At 43.7% G+C, this 27,500-nt stretch overlaps 1 protein-coding gene across 2 annotated transcripts in view; it reads left to right on the top strand.

The window, feature by feature from the left end:
• The window catches only part of Atf3 (Activating transcription factor 3), a 90,797-nt gene that overhangs the window by 23,296 nt on the left and 40,001 nt on the right, over positions 1-27,500 (top strand). The window contains exon 1 of one of the 2 annotated variants that reach the window (XM_071659222.1): positions 8,006-8,171. The exons of the other annotated variant lie outside the window; for it this stretch is intronic. The gene's annotated coding sequence lies outside the window, so the exon portion shown is untranslated. Of the gene's footprint in view, positions 1-8,005; positions 8,172-27,500 lie in introns of those variants that run through there. 2 annotated transcript variants of the gene reach the window in all.

Here is a 27,500-nt window from a genome sequence, read left to right as displayed (position 1 = left end):
TACTTAGGAAAGCAAATGGATTTGTATGTAGCATTTATGGATCTGGAGAAGGCATATGATAGAGTTGATAGAGATGCTCTGTGGAAGGTATTAAGAATATATGGTGTGGGAGGCAAGTTGTTAGAAGCAGTGAAAAGTTTTTATCGAGGATGTAAGGCATGTGTACGTGTAGGAGGAGAGGAAAGTGATTGGTTCTCAGTGAATGTAGGTTTGCGGCAGGGGTGTGTGATGTCTCCATGGTTGTTTAATTTGTTTATGGATGGGGTTGTTAGGGAGGTGAATGCAAGAGGTTTGGAAAGAGGGGCAAGTATGAAGTCTGTTGGGGATGAGAGAGCTTGGGAAGTGAGTCAGTTGTTGTTCGCTGATGATACAGCGCTGGTGGCTGATTCATGTGAGAAACTGCAGAAGCTGGTGACTGAGTTTGGTAAAGTGTGTGAAAGAAGAAAGTTAAGAGTAAATGTGAATAAGAGCAAGGTAATTAGGTACAGTAGGGTTGAGGGTCAAGTCAATTGAGAGGTAAGTATGAATGGAGAAAAACTGGAGGAAGTAAAGTGTTTTAGATATCTGGGAGTGGATCTGACAGCGGATGGAACCATGGAAGTGGAAGTGGATCATAGGGTGGGGGAGGGGGCGAAAATTCTGGGAGCCTTGAAGAATGTGTGGAAGTCGAGAACATTATCTCGGAAAGCAAAAATGGGTATGTTTGAAGGAATAGTGGTTCCAACAATGTTGTACGGTTGCGAGTCGTGGGCTATGGATAGAGTTGTGCTCAGGAGGATGGATGTGCTGGAAATGAGATGTTTGAGGACAATGTGTGGTGTGAGGTGGTTTGATCGAGTAAGTAATGTAAGGGTAAGAGAGATGTGTGGAAATAAAAAGAGCGTGGTTGAGAGAGCAGAAGAGGGTGTTTTGAAATGGTTTGGACACATGGAGAGAATGAGTGAGGAAAGATTGACCAAGAGGATATATGTGTCGGAGGTGGAGGGAACGAGGAGAAGTGGGAGACCAAATTGGAGGTGGAAAGATGGAGTGAAAAAGATTTTGAGTGATCGGGGCCTGAACATGCAGGAGGGTGAAAGGAGGGCAAGGAATAGAGTGAATTGGATCGATGTGGTATACCGGGATTGACGTGCTGTCAGTGGATTGAATCAGGGCATGTGAAGCGTTTGGGGTAAACCATGGAAAGCTGTGTAGGTATGTATATTTGCGTGTGTGGACGTATGTATATACATGTGTATGGGGGTGGGTTGGGCCATTTCTTTCGTCTGTTTCCTTGCGCTACCTCGCAAACGCGGGAGACAGCGACAAAGCAAAAAGTATATATATATATATATATATATATATATATATATATATATATATATATATATATATACATTTTTTTTTTTTGTCGCTGTCTCCCGCGTTTGCGAGGTATCGCAAGGAAACAGACGAAAGAAATGGCCCAACCCACCCCCATACACATGTATATACATACGTCCATACACGCAGATATACATACCTACACAGCTTTCCATGGTTTACCCCAGACTCTTCACATGCCCTGATTCAATCCACTGACAGCACGTCAACCCCGGTATACCACATCGATCCAATTCACTCTATTCCTTGCCCTCCTTTCACCCTCCTGCATGTTCAGGCCCCAATCACACAAAATCTTTTTCACTCCATCTTTCTACCTCCAATTTGGTCTCCAATTTCTCTTCGTTCCCTCCGCCTCCGACACATATATCCTCTTGGTCAATCTTTCCTCACTCATTCTCTCCATGTGCCCAAACCATTTCAAAACACCCTCTTCTGCTCTCTCAACCACGCTCTTTTTATTTCCACACATCTCTCTCACCCTTACGTTACTTACTCGATCAAACCACCTCACACCACACATTATCCTCAAACATCTCATTTCCAGCACATCCATCCTCCTGCGCACAACTCTATCCATAGCCCACGCCTCGCAACCATACAACATTGTTAGAACCACTATTCCTTCAAGCATACCCATTTTTGCTTTCCGAGATAATGTTCTCGACTTCCACACATTCTTCAAGGCTCCCAGAATTTTCGCCCCCTCCTCCACCCTATGATCCACTTCCGCTTCCATGGTTCCATCCGCTGCCAGATCCACTCCCAGATATCTAAAACACTTTACTTCCTCCAGTTTTTCTCCATTCAAACTTACCTCCCAATTGACTTGACCCTCAACCCTACTGTACCTAATAAATATATATATATATATATATATATATATATATATATATATATATATATATATATATATATATATATATTGGTACGAGTCCACAGGGAAGGTGAAACACGATAAGTTCCCAAGTGCACTTTCGTGTGATAATCACATCATCAGGGGAGACACAAGAGAGAAATATGTCAGTTGATATACATCGAAGATATGAAGTTAGGACGTAAACAATCGCATGTTTACCAAATGGGTGAGGCTAGAAGAGGAGACACCTGATAGAGCCAAAAGAGTGGAACTTGACAGCCACTGAAGTGTTGGCACACTGCACAATCGTCACCGACCGTCTCGATACACACACACACACACACACACAATTACATATTCTCAAAAGACTTAGTATCATTTGAGCAGAATAAAAATGATCAAAAATCAGTATGTTACATTGCAAAATTTACTTAGCTTTTTCAAAGTAAAATTTTTACTTTTATTATTTTTTCTCTTAGACTTTGTTTAGCCATCTGCAGGCATTTGTAACAGTATCAACTGAACCAAGAAATAACAGAAGTTGAAAAAACAAGAATTTTGACTATGACCTGACCTCAAAATCATTAAAAAAGAATAAAAGTGAAAAAAAAATGTTGCAGTACGACGCGAGTGTGTGGCATGGAAATCAGATAGAACCTATTACTACCACTGTAAACTTAAACCAACTATTTCGTTCTTGGATAAAACTGTGCAATGAGATGTGTAAGAATAATAACGAAGAAATAATTAGAAGTTAATTAGCGAGCCCAAAGTCGTATGTTAGAGTTGAAAAGGCGGGTGGACTGAATTTATATGTCTGAACCACCTAGTTAGTCCCGGCTGTGTAGGAGTGGGGTTGGGCGGTGTATGGGTGTAGTAGGGTGGGTGTGGGAGTGACGTTGCGGGGAGTGTTGCTGTCTTGTGATGCCCATGCCGGTGTGTGGGAGTAGTAGGGTGGGAATGACAGTGTGTGTGTGGGGGGGAATACTGGAGTGGGGAAATGGTAATGTTGGGGGTGTTTGTTTGTGTGCTAGTGTAGGGTTGTAGGAATATTAAGGTGGGGGATGACGTGTGAGAGTGGTGGGGTGGGTGTGTTGGAGTACTGGGGTGAGTGTGTGGGAGTGGCAGGTGTGGTTGGGGTGACTGGGAACAGGCATGAATTACTTGGAAGCTGGCTCAGGTGTGGCAGAGCGGTGGGTGTCTGAGACAAGTTGTGGGTGGGGGCAGGACACGAGAGAGGGTGTGGTATGAGGCGGGACTTGGGAGAAGGTGTGGTGGGGTGTGGCGTGGGTGGGAACCAGAATGCGTTGTGGGCGGGATCTGAGGTTGGGGGTTGGAGCTTAGGCGTGAGTGGGCGGAGCAGGGGGTGGGGTGGGTGTTAGGCCAGCACGTGGTGGGGGCGACAATGACATCATCTCCTCACAAGCTAGTCGGGTTGGCGGTGCAGGTAGGGGAAAGGTCAGAGTGCGGCGGCCATGGCTTCCCAGAACCCGCCAAATTCCACCTCCACCAGCGAGTGTGGAGTCGGCTATGTTGCTCATCACCGTTTTCTCTCTGATCAGGAGGGACTGCAGTGACTGCCAGCTCTGCAATTGCTTACTGGCCACCATCCTGCATTGTTGTAGCTCATTATTAACCGTCATATATCTTCATACTTACAGTGACTTAGGCTACAAACGTCCAAATTACTTACTTTTATCGCCCCAGCCACTGACTAAACCACACCCGTGACGTATGAGCTCTCCTCCTCTGCCATTGGCTATTCTCATCTTCCATTACGTCATTTTCCCGATCTGACATTGGCTGTGCTTGAGTGATGACGTTATTTTCTCATCCTACTATTGGTTGCATTACTACAATGATGTCATGCTCTCGCTTTACCAGTGGTTACTTGAGCCATGACGTAGTCGTCTGCCCTTGTTTACACTAGATATACTAGATCAGCGCAAACTTTCCTGATGGTAAGCATATTTTGAATAAACATTTGTTAACGTATTATGTTATTGAATTTACTTTCATCAGTATTCTAACCGCAGAGTACTACTGAAGCCTGTCATCTAAAATTTAAAAAGATACTTATGGCAATTATAATGTGTTTAGACGGACATTTCATGTACATACGATGTCTTTAGAGACAATATTTAGTTTACAGCTTTAGTAAATTTCAGTAAAGTTGGAGGTGATGCATTTTGGCATGAGGATAGTTTAAAGGCGCCATTGCCAGGCAGAATCACCACCTGCCTACCTATCTTAAACTAGCATAATCAAATTGTGATGTTCTCTGCCCGACGAATTATGTGTAGTACCTACGATGTATTTGTAGCTGGTATCCGTCATATTACAGCGGGGTTAGCTTTTTGTTTCGATTGTGTGATAATGATGGTAACTGAGGATTTATTTTAGGTAATCGTAGCCAAGAAGGTCCAGATTGAAAGTATTCCCCCTAAAAAAAAAAATATATATATATATATATATATATATATATATATATATATATATATATATATATATATATATGGGAGCGGGGGGCTGGAAACCCTCCCCTCTCAATTTTTTTTAATTTTCCAAAAGAAGGAACAGAGAAGGGGGCCAGGTGAGGATATTCCCTCAATGGCCCAGTCCTCTGTTCTTAACGCTACCTCGCTAACGCGGGAAATGGCGAATAGTTTGAAAAAAAAAAAAAAATATATATATATATATATATATATATATATATATATATATATAACGTAGTAATGATCAACATTCTAGTGCACACTGTAACTACATTTGTGTGTGTGTGTGTGTGTGTGTGTGTGTGTGTGTGTGCACGAAATTACTGAGAACGGCAATAAATCCCTAGAATGTGTTGGTACAGTTTGTGAGCGGCGTTTTGCTGGAAGGGTGTTGTAGTGGACAGTCAGGTTGAGACTGGACAGTCAGGGTGTGGCTTGGGAACGACCAAGGCGTGTCCCGTGATAGCCAGGGTGTGTGTGTCTGGAGACAGAATTCAGTCTGTTACATTTCAGGGTGTGGACTTAAAACTGGAAGGGTTTGGTTGAAGAGTGTTAGGGTGCGATAAGGAAAAAAGTTAGGAGACTGATTGTTTAAGTGAAGTTATTCAAGGTTATGGTTAGGTAGATTTACTGATTTATTAAAGACAGGGTGTGGCTGGCAGCAGGCTTGAGTTAAAAGATTCACAATACGCTAATATTACTCAGGGTTTAGGTTATGACTGGGAGCAGTCAGACAGTATGGCTGGAGACACTCAGGTTATGGCAAGGGATACACAGTCAAGTTGTGGCTGGGGGGCACAGGTTATGGCTGGGGACACAGACAAGTTATGGCTGGAGATACACTCGTTATAGCTGTGAACAGGCTGGTTATGACAGGAGGCAGTCAGTTTATGGCTGGAGACAGTCAGGTTGTGGCTGGAAACAGTCATGTTATGTCAGGTTAGGCTGGAAACAGTAAGGTTATGGCTGGGGACCTGTTGTGGCTACGGTTCACTCAGGTAATGCCTAGGGTTCAGTTAGGTTATGGCTGGGGTATAGTCAAGTTATGGCTGAGGCGCAGTTAGGTTATGGCTGGAGCTCAAGTCAGCTAATGATTTGGGAACAGTTAGGTTATGGCTTGGTGACAGTCAGACTGTGGCTGGATTACAGTCAGGTTCTGGCTGGGTTCCAGTCACTTTATTGTTTAGGTACAGTCAAGTTATGGCTGGGATACAGTCAGGTTATGGCTGGATTGCTGTCAGGCTATGACTGAGGCACAGTCAGGTTATGGCTGGGTACGGTCAGGTTATGGCGTGGGTATAGGCAGGTTATGGCTGGGATACAGTCAGGTCATGGCTGGGGTAGTTAGGTTATGGCCTGGGTACAGTGAGGTCATGGCTGGGGTAGTCAGGTCATGGCTGGGCTACAGTCAGGTTATGACTGGGCTACAGTCAGGCCATGGCTGGTTGTACTACACTCTAGCTATGGCTGGGCTACAGTCAGACTATGGTTAGGAAGAGCTTCTTCATGTGGCTGGAAATGATAATCGGGTCGTGATTAAAGACATGTGTGATTGGGTATGGCCACAGCGTGGCTTGAGCCGCTCAGGTCGTGACAAGCGAAAGCCAGGGTGTGGCTCAGCATCCACTCATAGTGTGGATGGGGAAACAAATAAGGTGTGGTTGGAGACTAGGTGTATGTGGGTCTGGTTAGACAGGGTGTGGATACACCTAAAGACAGATGGTGTGGCTTAGGGATAAAGAATTATGGCTAGAGAGAGTGGGTGTGGTCGGGAACGCATGGGTATGGCTGGTGGTACTGGAAGGGAGATGGCGTGGGCGTTTTGGTGAGGCAGAGTTGTAAGTAAAGGCAAGAGTCATATGTTGTAGGTGTAGCGGCGTCGGCAAGATGCAGGGAAGGTCAGGAGAGGCATAGAATACAGAGTAGGCCGAGCACAAGCAAAAGCGTCGTGCCACATCACCGGGCCCGACCTTGCGGAGGCACCGTAGCTGCTTAGGATACGGGGGTTGTCTTAAGGGTGGGAACGTTCACTGTTAATGTATGCATTCCCGTAATCATCCCACTGCCTTAGAAGGTTATAGCGTTATACTCCGAGTACATATATTTATATGTATTGTGGGGATGGCAAGAGCCATACGCATCCTTCTCCCACTTGCCCTGGGGCGAGGGGGGGCGTGTATGCAAGATTCGTGAGGTGGGTGGGCGGTGCGTGGGCGGCGGGAGCGAGCTGCCACATGTCGCCAGCCGCACGCTTCCTCTCCCTCCCCCCCGGCTACCATTCTCTCATGCACTCCCCCTGTCTCTCTCTCCACTGCCACAATATTATCCCTAGTCCGATGTATTACCAAGGGGTTACATGTAACTCGCCAACTGTGAGGGATGACGTATGAAGACGTAAGTCTACATTGGTAACTGATACTCCGTATGACCTTAGCTTTTTTGCGAGATCAGGAGCCAGGGAGTTGATTTTTTTTCTCTCTTTTCTCGCGCTGAAATTCAAAATGTACCTAATTTCATTACTCTCTTATTTATCCTGGAGCTGTGGCTGTCATATATGTAGTACGTGACCGGTCTGTGCTACTTGCCCTCAGCTTTTCCCATAACTTAAGATTCATTGTTTCCTAAAAGTGAATTATGATGGCATAGGATGGTAGATGGGAGCCAGGCTGTCTGACATTATGAAACGTCGTACCGCAGATAACTCTTGCTTCCCGCTCAGATACTGCCACAGACAATGGATCCATGGAAGAAGTCTCGTTAGAGATAGATATGTAATGGTCCCCAGCATTAGCTGCAGTCGGGAAGATTCACGACTGGAGATGCGATTGCGGGAGGGGGGGGGGGGGGGACACAAGGAGCCGTGTGTCTGGCAGGGGTGCCCACGCCTGGGGCAAAATGGGCAAGCCCACAGCCGCGACGCGAACAAGTAGTAGTAACATTTGCCTTATCGCCACCCGCCACCACCAACCCCCTTTACCATGAACACTCTCTCTCCTCTCAGGCCATGTTCGCGCCTGTTGAATCGGTGGAAACACCAGCAATTCCCCACTGGATGCAATTCATTTTGCCCCCGACGGTAAAAGGATAGTTAAGATAACATTTATACTCATAATGTGGTCACTGCGATGCCCGCGCGCTCCCTAGCCTTACGTTTTTTCTTCACATCTCCCCCTGACCAATCCGGTTCCTTCACATTACGTAGTGCAGAAGAGCGCAGCCAATTAGCGAGCGAGTTGATGACATCATGGCTAAAAATAACTCGGTATATATATTGCGGTTCATAGGGGCGGATTTTAGTGGCCAAGAGTGCAGTGCGATGGTAGGGCGAGGGGGCTGTTTGGAGCGGGGTGTAGATGACCAGTCAGGACATATACACCGCTATCAAGTAACAGGATACACTTTGTATAGAGAAAGAGGGAAAGACTGTACTCTTCCCTGATAGAGCTATCGCTAAGGTAAGTATTTACGGGTACCACGACCCATGTCGGTATCCATTGCTTGCCCATGCACTTCAGAAGGTAAACAAATATTACACATTCTTTCACCTTGTACGTTGTCAACGAATAGGATGACAAGGGCGTGAGTCCTGAAGGATGTAAGAATAACGTTAGGACGGATATTAAACATGGAAGGGCAGCTTCCCACCGCTGAAATGTATCATGGCTTCTTGATAGGATAACATATTGTGTAGACTCTCGCCAATCTGAACACCCATAGTCGGTTGAAGTATTTGATTTGCAGTATATATAGAGCTCTAGTAGGTCCTAATTGAGAACCTAGGGAAAACGACAGTAGGTGTTTCAAAGCGGCAGCAGCTGGCAGGATGAGAAATAAACGTGGCATTTATGCCGGTAGGAACGATAGCATTTATAATGGTGACGCCTGTCATAAAAGTGGTGGTAATGATGCTATTTTAGCCCGGGAATGATCGGTGGTAATACAGGAGGACGGTCATAAATGTCCAGGAGCAGTAGTCATTTGGATTGAGGTTAGTGGGAGTGGCTGAGCTTGGGCTGAGCTGGCCCCAACGGCTTGCAGTTGAGGGGGGGGGGGTTGTTGTCTCAAGCCAAGGTTGGTTAGTCTTCCAAACGCTCTCAAACTGCATCTGAACTTTGACCCATTGTTCAAACGTACATATTCCTACTGGTAGTAACACACACACAAACACACGAATATTGACACTAATACCTCGTGTGACTGATGACGCGTGTTTAATATTCATTCTTGTTCACAGAAGCTTCAGTATGGCATATGTCAAGGGTCCTTACACCTCAGATATTCGTGGAAAAATAAATCATGGTGAGACTCACAAAAGCGACATGTCTCGCAACCATGATGGATTATGAGGTATATATAAATACACAAGACGCTCATACACATTACACAAAATACACATAGTCGTCTGCACATATTTGCACATGCCCTACACGTAACCGAAGTTATGCGTGAGGAACTGAATGTGAAAAAGAATATTACGAATGAATATTACATGAATGAGATAGCGTCTTGTACATACCAGAGCTAGCCACACACACATTAACACATGTATAAAAACATGCGCAAGCATAAGTGTACACACACACACACACACACACACACCACACCTGCACCCGCACGCGCAACTCCGCAGTCACAAAACGGCAGATAATTTTAAGACTCGCGCAGTGACATGCATAAAATGCGTTCACAGATTACCACGCGCAAACGCACGAGCTTAGATTTGCTTATGTTGGTCGACTATATATATATATATATATATATATATATATATATATATATATATTATGCTGCGGGAATGGATGAAGGTAGCAAGTATGAATATGTATATGTGTAAATGTCTGTGTATGTATATGTATGTATACGTTGAAATGTATAGGTATGTATATGTGCTTGTGTGGGCGTTTATGTATATACATGTGTATGTGGGTGGGTTGGGCCATTCTTCCGTGTTTACTTGCGCTGCCTCGCTAACGCGGGAGACAGCGACTAAGGATAATGAATAGAATAAATGAATGAATATATATATATATATATATATATATATATATATATATATATATATATATATATATATATATATATATATATAAAGATTCATTCAGACCCACAGACACGCACCTATACAATGTCATTGTTATGATTACTCAAAAACCTCATTCCGAAGGCCCTTCAAGGCAGCTTATCGCTGCGCTGCTTCCAGTAGTAGGGTCATGTGGACATCTTTAGAGAGTAATTCTTTGATGGAATTGTACTCCCAGTACCACAGGTCGGCAAAGGGGTCTTGCGTTGTAACCACGAGTCTGGTAACACCCACCTGTACATACATAAGTACACATATGTAAAAGACACTGTGGTAGGTTGTAGGCAACCTTCGACTAGGGAGGCTGACTGGGTATTAGTAGGATTAGTGATTGTGGTACAGTGAGCCTGCACTTCAGTGCAGTTGTCAGGTTCCCTCCATGGTCTAGGATTTTGTTTTTCTGCCTCAGTATACACTTGGGTTGATTGCATCCAGTCGACACCCCAACCTACACATAACACTCCAGTGTAGCCTTGTTAAATGGCAGAAATCGCATAGGTATAGAAATTGAAGAGAATGATCACCAAATAAGTTATTACACTTAAAACTTAAAGTCCCAGTAATTATACAGTCGAGCCACGTTGGTGAAGTGGTTAAAGTTGCGAAGTGCGGGGTGAAATGGGCCCGAGTTCGAGTCTTGGACAGGGCAGCCGGCTCACAGGCAATCGAGGTGTTCGTCTTTTTTTTTTCGGACTGGTCGATGAGATCGTACCTGGCTCAGAGGTGGATGTATGTATATGTATGTATATATAAGACATTGGACAAAGTCAACAGACGGGGGCGACACTGGTTTAAATCTCTATCTTTCCTCGTAACACACAAATAGTGATTACACTCACACTGGCCCCGCACCTGACTCACTACTTGAAACCCACTGAAAAGTGTAAGTTTGGGACGTGGACAAAGGAAGATGCAAGCCGCGAATAGCGACAGGCTGGTGCGTCTCGTGACTCATACCAGGAAGTTTGCCAGACTGGGAGAGAGAGAGAGAGAGAGAGAGAGAGAGAGAGAGAGAGAGAGAGAGAGAGAGAGAGAGAGAGAGAGGTATAGGAGAGGAGGGAGAAAGACACTGGAGGGGGTGTGGGTCTGTGTGATTTGGGAGGGGGTACGGGTTGGTCCGTGAGGTGTAGTGGGGGATGGGGACGCGGCAGGGATGGGTGGGGAGGGAGTGGGTGTGTTGTGGGAGGGGCTGGACGGGACGTCTGCCAAGAAATCACGGAAAGAAAAGATAATAATGATAATAATGCTAAGGTGGATCCTTTAAACGTAGGGTATTAGTAAATATGGGATAACTATAGTCTTTGTGTCCCCAGGAGAAGAATTATGTGTTGAGATTTTACACTTGTAGAAATTTTTCATTGAAAGCTTTTACGGTAAATATACAAGGAGAAATTTTAATTTGCATTATTTTAGACTGTCAGACTATTTTTCATTACTTTTTGACTCGTCTGTATACAGAAGTTTTAATATTTATCCCTTGAAATGTAATTGTTTTTATTAATAGCTCACATTTGCAAATTTGGGTTTACTTAAATACATGTTAACCCTTGATGTTTAGAATAATTAGTCTGGATTAAGTTGAGCTACTTTAGGTTAGGTTTCTAACCTAACGTATCCTAACTTGGATCTAACACAACCTAGAAACACGATGGAGAGGGAGGGGCGAATCTTCAGATGTTCCCTAAGTATTTTCTCTAAATTTTGGAATGAGAAAACCAGATATTCCGAACCCTAGATTTATGACCCCTGACCTTCTTTTCTGTGCAGTGGTTTGTAAGAGCACAACGGTACGACCCTTAAGAACGCATCCTCGACCTTACGTCTCCCGTAAGGGTTAGGTCAGAGGTCGCGCCATCGTACCCAAGGGTCATTCCCTACTGCTTAAGAATTATTCCATCGGGCTCAAGGAATTTGAAGTTCAGGTGTATACATCCCGTGTATTGGTTATTTGTTGTAAATTAATTTATTTTTACAAATTGAAAAAAGAAAAGAAATCGTGAGATACGTTTTCCATTCCCATCGGCTGACTGCTCATGAGTGATGAAACATAATTTTTGTTTTCCTCAGATTTTCGAATCGTTTATTTCCAGTTCTGTGGGTCATTTTTAGTTCCAAACCCCCGGGCCATTTCAGGCAGGGTCTGCTGTCGTTCCTTGATTTATCATGAGAATTCTTTCATTTGTAGGCCACTGAAGCCACGATATAGATGACTGACTCCTTGATATTTTTTGTTTGCATTAAGGAGGATCTACGGAGACGGAGTGTTTACGTTAAAACCGTTACGCTGTTGTAAGACGCGTACATTTTAGCATTCTCTTTATATACGCGGAAAGTGGGTATTGTGTTCTTAGCATTATCCTTCGTGGATGAGAATATAGGAGGCTGAAGTTCTTAGTTTTAAGTGTTAACCCATTGCTGACATAGTTTTGAAGAGAAAATGCACCAGTCAGCTGTAAGTTCTACGAATTATATAGTTCTTAGCCACAGACAGTTAACCAAACGTTATAAATCGTGTCTTCCACCACTGAATTGAAATGCTGTCTGTTCATGGACAGACTAAATATTTTATAACTAATCCTTTTTTTTTCTTTTTTTAAATGATGGTTTGTGTTGGAGTTCAAAAATGCTATTTAGTATCTTAAGAATACTTTATATCGGTGTTTTTATTTGTAATATTTATTGACCATCTGTATTTTTAATCAGAATTTGATTATATATATTTGTTTTGTATTTACGAATATTGTATTTATAACCCCAGGACCACTCTAATGAGGCTCCTTCGGCTTCTTCGAGACTGCGCCACAATCAGAAGCAAAGAAATGATAGACTCGTTCACTTTCGTCATTATATATATATATATATATATATATATATATATATATATATATATATATATATATAGTGTGATTATTACACGAAAATGCACTTGGGAACTTGTTTCAATTTCCCGTGGACTCATATATTGATGCTGGAGCAAGATGAGGTGGGATGTAAATGCGCATAACAACCCAGTCTGTACTCTTTTCCGTCCGCTGCCGACGATGACACAGCCACGTAGGAGATGACTTCATGCGCGGCGGTGTTGCGACTTTGCTGGCGGAGTCCGGGAACACCTATATATACGTATGGTAATTATACCACCACACAGGTCGTCTTTCGTGGAGTTCCCGCAAACTTGGAATCTGCGCCGTAAGCAGGAGCAGGGAAATGATAGACTCCCTTTACGATTATTGACGATGAAAACACCACACGGAAGGTGACTTTCCACACGCTGTGTAACTGCATCGGGCGGAGTCCGGTAGCGCCCCTATACATAACCCCTTTACACCTTTTGTGGGATGCATCCATCTTCGGATCTACGCTACAATCAGTCGCAGGGAAAGGCTGTACCCCTTTGGAGTGAGTCCCCCGACACGATTGTACTCCGCGAGCGAAAAGTCACCATTGGTTGAGGCTGCATCCCTGGGAGTGCGGGTGTCTCCTCAGAGAACCTCTCTCACTCCAAGGAAGTTCACATTTCCCAGCTGCTGGAAAGTAGCGCAGCTTTGTTCTACAGGAGCCCCTGGAGAAGAAAAAAAAAAATGGTTAAAACCTAAATTGGTCTTGGGATAACTACAGATAAAATGAAATTGATAAAAGTGCATAGATAGATTGGGAAACTCATGCCAAGATATGGATGATAGACTGTGTCATTTTTCGTGAAGTAGATTCACTACTTGGACGACATGGTATTATAACATTAAAAGTTATATACAGATGTATATGGCTTTAAATGATACATACATTATATTGCTTCGATAGCTTTATACAGTTAGATATTGCTTTAGAAGCTATATATAGATAGATATTGCTTTAAAGGCCATATACACAGATATTGCTTTAAAAGCTATATACAGATATTTCTTTAAAAGCTATATACGCATAGATATTGCTTTAAAAGCTACATACACAGATATTGCTTTAAAAGCTATGTTTACATAGATTGCTTTAAAAGCTATATACGGGTAGATATTGCTATAAAAGCTCTATTTCTTAATGATGTGACAAGTTCCATGGTTTCAGAGATCACTTCACATGTATTTGTGTTTACAGTCACCAGAGTAACAGGACAATGTCCGTGCCAACTCTCCTAATTTAACCTCCCTTTTTGAAAACGACTCGACGACTCCTAAGCACGAGAGCGACCCTTGAGCACGACGGTACGACCCTTGAATACGTCGGTACAACCCGTGAGCACGATGGTACGATTCTTGAACACGACGGTACGACCCTTGAACACGACGGTACGACCCTTGAACGCGACGGTACGACCCGTGAGCACGACGGTACGACTCATGAGCACGACGGTACGACCCATGAGCACGACGGTACGACCCATGAGCACGACGGTACGACCCTTGAACACGACGGTACGACCTGTGAGCACGAGTCTTATAAGCTTGAGGAGTGTTATCATCATCCAGCTGGACATACTCTTGATACATTAAATTTAAAGTGTTATATAACTGCTGGTGAGACATGTGTGGGAGTAGGAACTGAAGGAAAGGAAAGTGTTAAGGAGATATTGGTCCGTGGTAGTGAAACAGTGAACAAGGATATGACCGTCCAAATGTTTATGATTTATATGATGGGGTAATTCTCTATTATTATTATTATTATTATTATTATTATTATTATTATTATTATTACTACTACTATTATTATTATTATTATTATTATTATTATTATTACTATTATTATTACTATTTATTATTATTATTATTATTATTATTATTATCATTATTATCTATGACTATTACTATTATTGATAGTATTATTATTATTATTATTATTTTTTATTATTATTATTATTATTATTATTATTATTATTTTTATTGACCTTTTGTTTTAGGTTTCCGTAAGTTAAGCAAAATAATCTTTAAAACACCATTTGTAATGTTTGAATTAGTATTTATAACAATAAGTCTTGAAATGCCATACATGATGTATTCGTCAAAATAACATTTGTAATGATTAGTCTTAATATGTGAGTTATGATAGTGGCTGTTCCATCATATATGACATTTACTCTTGAAATACCAATTATATTATCTTTGGTTATCAGATGTCTTATATATATAGTGTTGGTTATTAAATGTCATATATGATGTTGAAGTGTCACTGGTGATGATTGATTTTCAAATATATAATATTTAGGCTTGAAAGTTCAATAGAAATGTTTGGTTTTCAAAAATGTATAATATATATAATCTTGAAATGCCTGTGGTAATGTCAGACTTTCAGGGAGATATACTATTTAGTCATGAAATTCCAGTTTTAATGTTTTAGTCTTGAAATGTTAATTATAATGTTTGGCGTTCCTATTAGTTTAAACTACATGGTCTTCAAATACTATATGTATTGTGTGGTTCATTAATTCTTATATTACATTGAAATATGAGATATTTTTTAATTTTATTTGAATATTGAATTTTTTTTATTTTGCTTATTACAGTATTTTTTTTCTATGTTAATGAGAGTTCTGATTGATGGTAGTAATCAGGCTTCCTGAAACTTTGAGTTGGTTAATACCGAAACTTCTTACAGATGTTGGTAATTAAACTTTATGAAACTTCTTACAAGTGTTAGTAATTAGACTTTATGAAACTTTTTACATGAGGCAGAAACGGAACTTCGCACTGGATTTTGTAATCAGACTTATTGTAACTCTTTAAATGGAGTTAGTATAATAAGCTTTTATGAAACAAGTTGGAGGTCTGATTAGACCATATCCAGTAAATGGTTTCTTGAGTATCTCCAGTAAATGGTTTCTTGAGTATCTCCAGTCAATGGTTTCTTAAGTATCTCCAGTCAATGGTTTCTTGAGGATCTCCAGTAAATGGTTTCTAGAGGATCTCCAGTTAATGGTTTCTTGAGGATCTCCAGTAAATGGTTTCTTGAGGATCTCCAGTCAATGGTTTCTAGAGGATCTCCAGTCAATGGTTTCTTGAGTATCTCCAGTTAATGGTTTCTTGATCTCCAGTAAATGGTTTCTTGAGGATCTCCAGTAAATGGTTTCTAGAGGATCTCCAGTCAATGGTTTCTTGAGTATCTCCAGTCAATGGTTTCTTGAGGATCTCCAGTAAATGGTTTCTAGAGGATCTCCAGTTAATGGTTTCTTGAGGATCTCCAGTAGATGGTTTCTTGAGGATCTCCAGTCAATGTTTTCTAGAGGATCTCCAGTAAATGGTTTCTAGAGGATCTCCAGTTAATGGTTTCTTGAGGATCTCCAGTAAATGGTTTCTTGAGGATCTCCAGTCAATGGTTTTGTAGAGGATCTTCAGTTAATGGTTTCTTGATCTCCAGTAAATGGTTTCTAGAGGATCTCCAGTTAATGGTTTCTAGAGGATCTCCAGTAAATGGTTTCTTGATCTCCAGTTAATGGTTTCTTGAGGATCTCCAGTAAATGGTTTCTTGAGGATCTCCAGTTAATGGTTTCTAGAGGATCTCCAGTAAATGGTTTCTGGAGGATCTCCAGTTAATGGTTTCTTGAGGATCTCCAGTAAATGGTTTCTTGAGGATCTCCAGTCAATGGTTTTGTAGAGGATCTTCAGTTAATGGTTTCTTGATCTCCAGTAAATGGTTTCTAGAGGATCTCCAGTTAATGGTTTCTAGAGGATCTCCAGTAAATGGTTTCTTGATCTCCAGTTAATGGTTTCTTGAGGATCTCCAGTAAATGGTTTCTTGAGGATCTCCAGTTAATGGTTTCTAGAGGATCTCCAGTAAATGGTTTCTGGAGGATCTCCAGTAAATGGTTTCTAGAGGATCTCTAGTAAATGGTGTCCAGTGGTCATTTTCTAACCTGTTTCGCGCCGATTGGGCTGCCGTGGTGTCTTGGATCTTCAAGCTGGTCGTGTACACGTCTCCGACTTCCATTGAAGACAGTTTCCCCGCTCTTCAAACCCCGAAAAATATCTTCATCCAGAAATATATCGAGAGAAAACGTTTGAACATATTCCTCATTTGTATTTTGTATACCAACTAACTACATAACAAACGATCTATGCGAAATCAAAGGATTGCAATATTTACAGATAATTATTTTTTTTTGTCTGTCATTGTAATTTGTATATTAAAATAGATTATACATGAACAAGAATCTTATGGAGTTTTCCCTTGATTTATAACTCTGCTTCCATCGTATGCTGTTGTGCGTATGTAGCAGGAAGGGGCGAGAAGATTTCTTGCCTTTTCGTCCTCACATCTGTGGTGATATAGGGGTGTCAAGGTTTCCACCGCCCCCGCTTTTCTGTCAATAAACTACTGGTATGTATGTACCTACACGGCTTCGATACCCAGCACTTGTCATGATAGGCTATGGATGTGGGGATCCGGTGATCCGCGAGAAAGTGTTTTGTTTTTCAGAGAGCCTGATGTGTCGGCCATTTTGATTGTTTACAGTGTTTCGCTAGGGGGGATGTGGGGGGTGAAGGGAAGGGAGGGAGTGTTGTAATATTATTATCAGATGTATTACCTTACCCTTTTCACACCTGGCCGGGGAGAGGAAAGGTCAGACCTCCCCATCTATATCTCTGTCGACGTAGTGATAAGATTATCATATCTTTATCTGTGGCCAGGCGACGGTGTAAGGTGGAGATAACGTTGGCGCATTGAGCTGCGTTGTGTGTTTCCGTATGGTGGGACTCGCTTTGGTCTCTCACTCTTGTAGGTTGTGATACTGGCTGGGGTTGTTAGTAGGGGGTTAGGGATGGTCTTGTTGGCCGTGGTTGGTGATGGGTCTTGGTGAGGCAGGATGCTGGCGATTGCCGGGAATGGTTTTATTTGCTAGTTGCTGTCAGGCTGCGAGAGAGGTAAAGTAAGACGAGTGAGGGAACAACAAGTGGGAGAGAGAAAACAAGTTGGTGAAAGGTAAGAGAGTGTGATCTGAGATAGTGGCTTAGAGAGAGAGAGGGCGGGATGGGGGATGGTTTATGAGACTGAGTGAGGAATGTATATGAGGAAGGGAGAGAGAGAGAGAGAGAGAGCGTGGGACAATATGAGGCAGTGAAAGTTGAGTGTTGTATATGAGATAGGGCGTGAAGAGAGAGAGAGAGAGAGAGAGAGAGAGAGAGAGAGAGAGAGAGAGAGAGAGAGAGAGAGAGAGAGAGACAGGGGACGGTATATGAGTGTCAGAGAGAGCGAGAGACAGAGAATGAGACAGGGGAGTGAGGCCGGTATATTTGTGGAGATGTTGAGGGTTCCCGTGTTGGGCCTTCCCCCGCGCTGCTAAACATAAACTGTACAGGCTGGTGTGTGTGTGTCACACAGCAAGTGTACCTGGACCAACCATACCTACCACTGCAGGGGTGGTGATGACTCTCCCAACCCACCAGCAGCTAGTAAACCCACCAGCCCGTTAGTAACCCACCACCCGGTGGGTCATACTAAGGCCAGGGGGTGGGGGGGGGGACAGGAAGGAAGGTCATTCAAGTTCCAAAGGAGTGGTCACAGTTGATAAGGGCGTGGCACAACGGGCCACCGCCCGCCCCCCGCCACTCACTCACCCCCTTAAAGAAAAAAAATGGTATTTGAAGGTGAGCGAAGCTGGGCGTATGAAGGGAGTGCATCCCCCTGACGTTTTCTTTGCTCATTACTTCAGCCTCTCCACCGCGGGGATGTGCTGTAAGGCCTTGTAGGTTGGGATGTGTAACGTGCACGTTATTATAGAAGAGAGTGAGAGGCACTGTGTCCTCTCTTGGTTACAGAAACCTTGTATGATTTGTTATGGGGTAGGAGAAGTCAGTGGACATAAGAGTTTCTGGTAGATGTTGATAGGGATGGTTAATGGGATATCGCTCTTGTCTGGACCTTTTTTAAACATGTATTTACCATGTAAATGTGTGTGTGTGTGTGTGTGTTACTGGACTCAGCCTGCAAGAGGTTACGCCGCGTGTAGAAAGCCGCAGTGGCGAGGCTCAATCATTGGGAGTGCAGTCTCGTGAAAGAACGTCTCTCCAAAGGAGTCCATCGTTTTCCTGCTACTGGAAGTAGCGAAGCTCTTGGAAACGTGGTCCTAGCTACGTCTCTTCGTTGTATATCAACTGACTTAAATTTCTTTCTGTATCTTCCTTGATGGTGTGATTATTACACTAAAGTGCACTTGGGAACTTATCGTGTTTCATTTCCCCGTGAACTCATAGGAATATATATATATATATATATATATATATATATATATATATATATATATATATATATATATATATATATATATTGGCGTATATTCAGAGTCAAGAACATAGCCACTGTGTATGTATACAAGACTGTCATTTACCGACCTATGTAGTAGCATTATCAGCCATATGTTTCAGAGTTATCTCAAGGAAATATATTTAGCCATTGATGAAGTTTTTACCTTCATCTAACCACCTATGTATGCAAATTATGCCGAGTTAGGAACTGTGGGTGAAATGGAGCCATGTTTTCTCCGGAGAGGCAAGCGTATTGGCCGTGTCTGGGAATATATTATGGGCGGAAGGTGTAGTGTGTGTGTGTGTGTGTGTGTACTGGCCAACTCTCGGCAGCCATCCAAGTTAAGCTTCGCGAGACTAGTTATTTCTGTTGGGCTCTGTTCTGTCGATCGTGTGTGTGTGTGTGAATGCTGATCTGCGGAGCTTTCTTCTCAGGGAATGTCTTGTACGTATAAAGTTTAGGCTGGTGATTTTTCCTTTTCCTGGGATAGTTTTTCTTCGCTACGATGCTGAGCTGAACGTGGGCGTTGATGCCGGCAGCAGCCGCGACTGGGAGGGAGGCAGGCTCAGAAAATCGGGTGGGTTGATAAGTTTGGCAGCAATGCGGACATGATGGGTCTTGCTGTACCAGGGGAGTTTTGTCTTGGCAGAGGTGACAGCAGCAGTAGTAGTAGTAGTAGTAGTAGTTACAGTAGTAGTAGTAGCTGTAGTAGTAGTTACAGTAGTAGTAGTAGTAGTAGTAGTACTAGCTGTAGTAGTAGTTACAGCAGAAGTAATAGTAGTAATCTTATATGTGTGGTATTAGTCGAAGAAGCATTAAAGTGTGACGATGGCAATTGAAGTACCGCGGGACAGCACCAATGTACAACTTGTCTCTTCGTATAACACAGTCAGTATTCAATCACACAGACAGTTCAAGAATGCCTCGTTACGGGATGACATCGTCCTTGCCCTCTGTGTAGCCAGAGCCCAACTGAAAGTGAACTTTAACGGAGACAAAGACTTGGGTCGGCTTGTATTAGAACTACGTATACGTCTGTGGATAAGGCAAGCTAGACTAGAATATATACCTCTCCAGTTTGGTTACCGCATCTAAATAGACACATAGATCTAGTGGGGAAGGTTCAGAGGAAGGTAGCGTAGATGGTACCAGATTTTGAGTCTGTGTGGAGACCGACCACACGAGGATGAACCATTATGGTCCCTCCTTTGCTCAAACATCGAAGTCCCTGGGACCTTCTTCCTCCAACCTGTCTAGCTCTACGAGTCACGTCTGCACTTTCAAATCCTTGATTAATTTCTGTATTATTTTCCATTGATGTTTCCTGGGACATGTTTGTTTTACCCGTGCCATGTTCCATCAGTGGGGGACTACGCGAGGGTAGAACTCCCTCAAGATCCCATACAAATAGGACATTTTATACATCATCCCTCGTTCATCTTGACGTCATACATATAAACATGGTTAGTAATGGAGGCGCGGGTCATTGTATGGCCAGGTTGTACTACGACTCTCATAAGCATATTTCTCTGTTGCCTGATTCATTAGGCTGTTGGTGGCTGCTGACTTGCAGACTTGGGTGTGTGTGGGTGTGTTGCGTGGCTTACGACTTTCTGCCGCTGTTCCGCAAGTTGCGACATTTGATAGCGGGACTATCCATGGATAGACGCGAATGTTTCGAAGACAAGGGTTACTGCGTTTTATCCTTGTGGGTTACTTAGCCCTTGAGCACGACGGGACGACCCTTGAGCACGACGGGACGACCCTTTGAGCACGCCGGCGCGACCCTTGAGCACGACGGTACGGCCCTTGAGCACGACGGTACGACCCTTGAGCACGACGGCACGACCCTTGAGCACGACGGCGCGACCCTTGAGCACGACGGTACGACCCCTTGAGCACGACGGTACGACCCTTGAGCACGACGGTACGGCCCTTGAGCACGACGGTACGACCCCTTGAGCACGACTGTACGACCCTCGGGTACGATAGCCAGTTTACGTAACTGAGATGTAGTAGATACGGACGCAGATACCAGCAGTCCGGTTGATCAGGTGTGATGATTAGAGCTGGTGGGTGGCCACAGTATAAAAAAAAGAAAAGAGGTCAGTAAAGAACCATTCACATCATGATACGTTGGCGTGTTATCTTTACTATCTTTATCGCCCGTGTTATCAAGCATAGGCACTTGGCTGTATTTGTGGGGGCATTGGTTGCCCCAGGGCCAATTCTCTCTCTCTCTCTCTCTCTCTCTCTCTCTATCACGCCGTTAAGGTGAGGGTGATAAGGCAGAGATAACACGGTGACTAAACGCGCGATAAAGAGACGCTCCAGCATCCTGTGTGTGTGTGTCTGTGTGAGTACGTGTCTATATGTGTGTGTTCGTGTGTATGTTTGTGTACGTGTGTGTGTGTGTGTGTTTGTGTGTGTGTCTGTATGTGTCTGTGTCTGTGTGAGTACGTGTCTATATGTGTGTGTTCGTGTGTATGTTTGTGTACGTGTGTGTGTGTGTGTTTGTGTGTGTGTGTGTGTACGTGTGTGTGTGTGTGTGTGTGTGTGTCGAGGCCACCTGGTGTTAGCGCCGGGCACTAGTCACTAGGGTCTCTGGACCAGCCCCACCCCTTCTTAACTGGTAGGCGACCGTGCATTCACTGGTCCACTATCGGGTAGATTAGGTAGATGGTTGTGTTCTTTGGTCCAGTAGATGGTAGACAAGGTAGATGGTTGTGTTCATTGGTCCAGTAGATGGTGGATAAGGCAGATGGTTGTGTTGATCGGTCCAGTAGGTGGTAAACTAGGTAGATGGTTGTGTTGACCGGTCTCAATAGCTGGTAGACAAGGTAGATGGTCATGTTCAGTAATCAAAAACTGCAGACACACTGGGTTGATAGCCTGACCCAAGTGTTGAGTGTGTGTGTGTGTGTGTGTGTGTGTGTGTGTGTGTGTGTGTGTGTGTGTGTGAGTGTTGAGTGTGTGTGTGTGTTCACTGCGGGTCTCACCCAGTATGTCTGTCAACTCTCATACTTCCTCATCTTTACCGCTGTCACACTCGCTAGCCATCCAAGTGTGTGTGAGTGTGTGACATTGTATTCACGTGAGTCACAACACTGGATTGATGTCCAGATGCTCACACTTTTAAGTGATATTCCGAGTACGACTCATTGCAAGGTCACTCATGTGCACCTCCTTCGCGAGTACGACTCATTGCAAGGTCACTCATGTGCACCTCCTTCGCGAGTACGAGTCATTGCAAGGTCACTCATGTGCACCTCCTTCGCGAGTACGACTCATTGCAAGGTCACTCATGTGCACCTCCTTCGAGGTGGACCTCGATCTCAGCACTCGTGAGGTGCGGCAGTTCTTCCTCTCTTGCCTTCCCTCACCTCACACACACACACACACACACACACACACACACACACACACACACACACACACACACACACAGCCTCACAACCCCCACACACTGGGTGTGAGTACAGGCGGTGTGTGTGTGTGTCTCGCGTGGATCGCGTCGAGGTGGTGTGTGTGTGTGTGTGTCTCGCGTGGATCGCGTCGAGGTGGTGTCCAGAATGTGTGGTGCTCGACACCTGAGGAGAGGAGGAGGGGTTGGGTGTGTGGTGAGGGAGGTTAAGTAATGGCGTACTCAGCGGGCCGGCTCAAAGGCCGTTACGGTGTGACGGTGTCGAATGAACCCCCCCTCCCTCCTCGCCCTCACCCACCCCCACCTTTCCCTCCCCCTTCCACTTTATTCTGACTTGTTTGTGATGGAGTTTTGCACACACACACACACACACACACACACACACACACACCGGTTCGTTTATACCGAAACTTTAATATTAACGGCCAACGTTATTTTCCAGAGGCCTGGCTCTCACTCCTCCCCCACAGGGCCATAAACCCTCACCAATCTTGCGTATGAGACACGATGTCACACACGTTGTGATGTTTGGCTAAGGTTGACGCCTCGGTGACACATGCAACCAGCCAGGTGAATGGATCACGCAGGACAAAAACTGGAATAATGTAAATTAGAATAGTGGGACATGTGAGTCTTAGGTTGGAAAATGGATGTGGTTTATATATATTCTACAGGTGGTGTAGAAAACACGATTTTGGACTCACAGGAATATATATATATATATATATATATATATATATATATATATATATATAATATATATATATATATATATATATATATATATATATATATATATATATATATATATATATTGAGATAAGGAGGTTGGGTCCGGATGACTATGTTTACAATATATATTGTTTACATTGGCACCGGGGAGCAAGATAGTGCTAAAGCTGTGGGACAGGATGACACACAGGATCGTTATTCTTAAGGATCCGGGTCTCATGCTGTGTTTAATGATCCCTCTTGAAGAAAATTGTCGTTTTCGCCTGTACGTGATTGTCATTCATCAGTAATGCATTGGTATTATTCACTCGCCAGTTGTATTATGCACTCGCCAGTTGTATTATGCACTTGCCAGTTGTATTATGCACTTGCCAGTTGTAGTATTAACTCGCCAGTTGTATTATTAACTCGCCAGTTGTATGTTCTTCATATAGTCTTGCATTTGCGTCGTCTGCATAGATTTTGTTTTTTCGGACCTGAAAGAAATGTTTCGTTTTAGGGAATTACTCTGATGTTGGCCAATTATGTCTTATTTCTCTATTTTAGGTTCAACTTTGAGTTAGCCCGTCCGCTCACAAGCTAATATTTATAATTTTCAGTTGTGTACACAATTTGTGGTCTGTGTATACGTACTTGCTCGTGTCATAATAGAGTTGAGGTCCATTGGATACTACAAGTGGTTTTAAACTTTAAATTCTATAGTTATCTTTAGTCTTTATCACTGTCATTACCATAATCATTAGCGTCTCTACTTATCAGTTATTAGTCATGGCTAGGCCTAATGTTGCTCACGAACATCTTGGTTGTAGCTAGGTTGAACGTATAGACCCTGTGCTAACCAGCTATGTTGTAGCTAGGTTCCACGGTTTGTACCCAGTGCAAACCAGCCAATCAGCTGTAGCTGTATCAAATTGCTAGATTCGGTGCTAACCAACCAACCCCAGCTGTAGCCATGTTGAACGGCTAGGCCCAGTGCTAACCAAACGAATCAGTAGGTGCTGTGTTCCATGGTTAGTACCCTATGCTAAACAAGCAATTAGTTGTAGATGTGTTGGACGGCTAGACCCGTTGCTAACAAGCCCCCCTTGGCTGTAGCTTTGTTGTGTGGTTAGACTTGGTACCACCCAACCCATCAGCTGTATGTGTGTTCAGCTGTGATCAGACTGGTTCAAGACGTGTCATGTTTTGATAAGAATAGCATTTTCGTGTTGTATATCTTAGCATTTTCGTCTTGTATATCGTACAAAAGGTTGAGGAAAAAATGAGTTTAGTTTTTCGTGGTAAGATTGACTTGATGTAGCATTTATTTCCTACAAATTCTGATTAGCAATGGTTGATAATGATATAAGGTTTATGATTATTCAGATATTCATTTTTTTCAAGTTAGATTTTGTAAGAATTATTGTGTATAGTTGGGGATTCAAGTTGTTATTAGCATTTCTCTGTAGATGGCGCGGGTGAACCGGATCTTGGAGTGAAGGTGTAACATGACGTATTCAGTGATCGAGCATTATTTTTTCCCAACCATGTCTTCACGGAAGGGGTTAGTTATACTTCATCTCTGGGTGAAGGATTTAATTAATAAGCTTCGGGTTCAGTTTGAGAGATTGGACGAGATAGTGTGGTGCGCGATGAAGGAGTGCCAGTGAACCTGTTGATGTCTCACTAGGGTGTATTGGATCTCGACTGTGATGAGGGAGGTGATGAAGACTCAAAGCTCAAAGACTTCGATCTAAGACTTGTACTCCTGTTATGGTTGATGTAGACGTGTGTAATGAGGAGGAACTGATTGATGGTATGCGCAAGTTTTCCCCGGCCTTGTGATGTATAATCAAAGTTCAGTTTAGCCCCGAGTCGCTTGAGAGGATTAATGTGTTGTTGGGGGAATGGTAATGGGTCAGCGGCTGGAGAAACGGACGTCATGAGAATGACACAGGACACTGGCCTTTTCTTGGGATAATAAAGGATTATGAGAACGACAGGAAAACGTATTTCCTATAACACGTATGCTTACAAGTGGTGCACTTGGGGCTCACACCACTCATGGCTGTGTGTTTCCCTAAACGAAAAGAAAGAAAAACTGGAGGCATTTTTTCACGAGAACCCACATGGGCCTGACGGTGGAGCAGAGGTGAAGATCTTGTTAAGTAAAGTGTGGCCATGTTTGTATGTCCTCACACCCCGTCACTTGAGTGCCAGTCAGTGTGAGGCAAGACAGACCAGCCTCATACGTCGAGATACAGCCCGTTGTCTCCCGTAACTCCTGAAGAAAAGACTTTAAGGGACGACGCGTCTGAGAGAGAGAGAGAGAGAGAGAGAGAGAGAGAGAGAGAGAGAGAGAGAGAGAGAGAGAGAGAGAGAGTTATATCACACGAGTCTGTACGTCCGTCACGATTCCTCTCTCTCTCTCTCTCTCTCTCTCTCTCTCTCTCTCTCTCTCTCTCTCTCTCTCTCTCTCTCTCTCTCTCTCTCTCTCTCTCCCGCCATATCACGTGATCCCTTGGATAAGCAGGAGGATTATGACCCAGAACACATATGCTACTCAGCGTCATCTGCTGGGTCATGACTCTACCCCTGGGTCATGTCAGGAAGGTCAAAAAAGTTTTTTTTTTTTTTTTTGGGGGGGGGGGTTTCATGGTATCTGTATTTTCCATGCCCCCCTTCCATAACTTTGGGACCAATGGTTAGGATTTTGGGATGATAAATTTGTACTAGTATATTACCCATGAGCAGACGTGTCACGCGTGACCCATTCTTCAGGGCCGTGCCCTCAAGGTCAAGGTCACAGCTGGGGATCATAGTATTTCCCGTTTTGACCTCAAGCATTAAGAGCCGTTTGAGAGGGATTTGCGATGATAACTTGGCGTAGATGATAGCCATCACCTGTGTTGCCAGGCCTCCTACAGTGTTGTGTTGTGGGTCATGATGTAGTAGTCTTCGGTGGCTTTCTACTTCCCCTCACCTCCCGGGCTGGGCCGAGGGTGCTGGATTGGGTCGTTGGTCGACCGAGCTGTTAACCAGCCGTACCTCAGACCCACCTCTCTATTACTGCACGACCCTCAAAGCATATCATTACGAGGTATTTGACCTTAGAGTGTCAGGTCAGAGGTCGTGTTCAGGGGAATAGGGTTTGTCACATTATGCTGTCGATGATTTTCAGTAGACATGGCAAGAGTTTATTGTCAAAAAGATTAAGTAATGTTTCCCGATCGTCTTAAGAAGATAATTGGTTGAAATCACACATAAGAGATGAGGGTCACCACGAGTGTAAAACTCCCTCAATATCGAGTACAAACAGGTAACTACACTGAAACCAGGGTAATGTTATTGTGCAAGAAGTTTGGATGACTAATTATAGGAGAGAGAGAGAGAGAGAGAGAGAGAGAGGAGAGAGAGAGAGAGAGAGAGAGAGAGAGATCGTTCATTGAACTTTGACCTGTTGTCTGGAGGGAAGAATGGACATTACATTAGGGTTGAGGTCATTAAAACTTGCGCGGACTGACATCAGGCCCGCGTCTTGAGCAAGCGGTGTCTCCACTTGACAGTTTATAGTTTGTTCGTAAACTGTTTAACCTGGTAATGCCCCCCATGGCTTTATGCCCATAGAGAAGGAGTTCTAAGATACCGGACGTCAGTCAGACATAACCCTAGTGACCAGGTGTCAGGATAACTAGTTTGTTGATCATGGGGATCATACCTGGCGAAGTCTGTAGGGGATCTTCACCTCCCCCCCACAGCCCAGGCTGGCGGATTTGCTCGTTGGTCGACCAGGCTGATGGATTTGCTCTTTGGTCGACCAGGCTGTTGGAAGCTGCTGCAGTCCTCTGGTCCCACGTAGCCCCCTCCACCAGCCTGGCTGGTCTGGTGCACCTACTCTGTAGGTACTTGTCCAGTGTACTGTGAGACTTGTGTACTGTGCTTCGTCCTGTTTCTGGTGGCATGATGTTGAAGAGTCTTGGTTCCCGGATTTTGAGGATGTTCTCACTCTTCGTGCATATCGCACCTTTGGATTCGTCACGCCTCAGCGTTCTTGTAGGATAGGTTAGGTTTGTACCATAGCATAGCATAGCAGAGTATAGCATAGCTTAGCATAGGAAAACGTTTAGAGTTGGGAGGCGAATGTACATGTCATCCAGTCATGACAGCGTCAGGTCTTAACACCTACGTAGGCTCCATATCGTAGCGTAAGAGAAATAGCGAGTAAACCCACGGTAGAAACGGTGGCATAAAAATACTTGTTTCATATCCCTCACAGGAACGAATATTCTGTATAGTTCCAGTCGTGTTACTGTAACGGGATCGGGATATGGAAAGAAA

Source organism: Panulirus ornatus, chromosome 67 (assembly GCF_036320965.1).
Source record: "Panulirus ornatus isolate Po-2019 chromosome 67, ASM3632096v1, whole genome shotgun sequence".
In the NCBI taxonomy this organism is placed as follows: Eukaryota; Metazoa; Arthropoda; class Malacostraca; order Decapoda; family Palinuridae; genus Panulirus; species Panulirus ornatus.
Note: the sequence above shows the minus strand (reverse complement) of the source record. Positions and strands in the feature narration are given on the sequence as shown.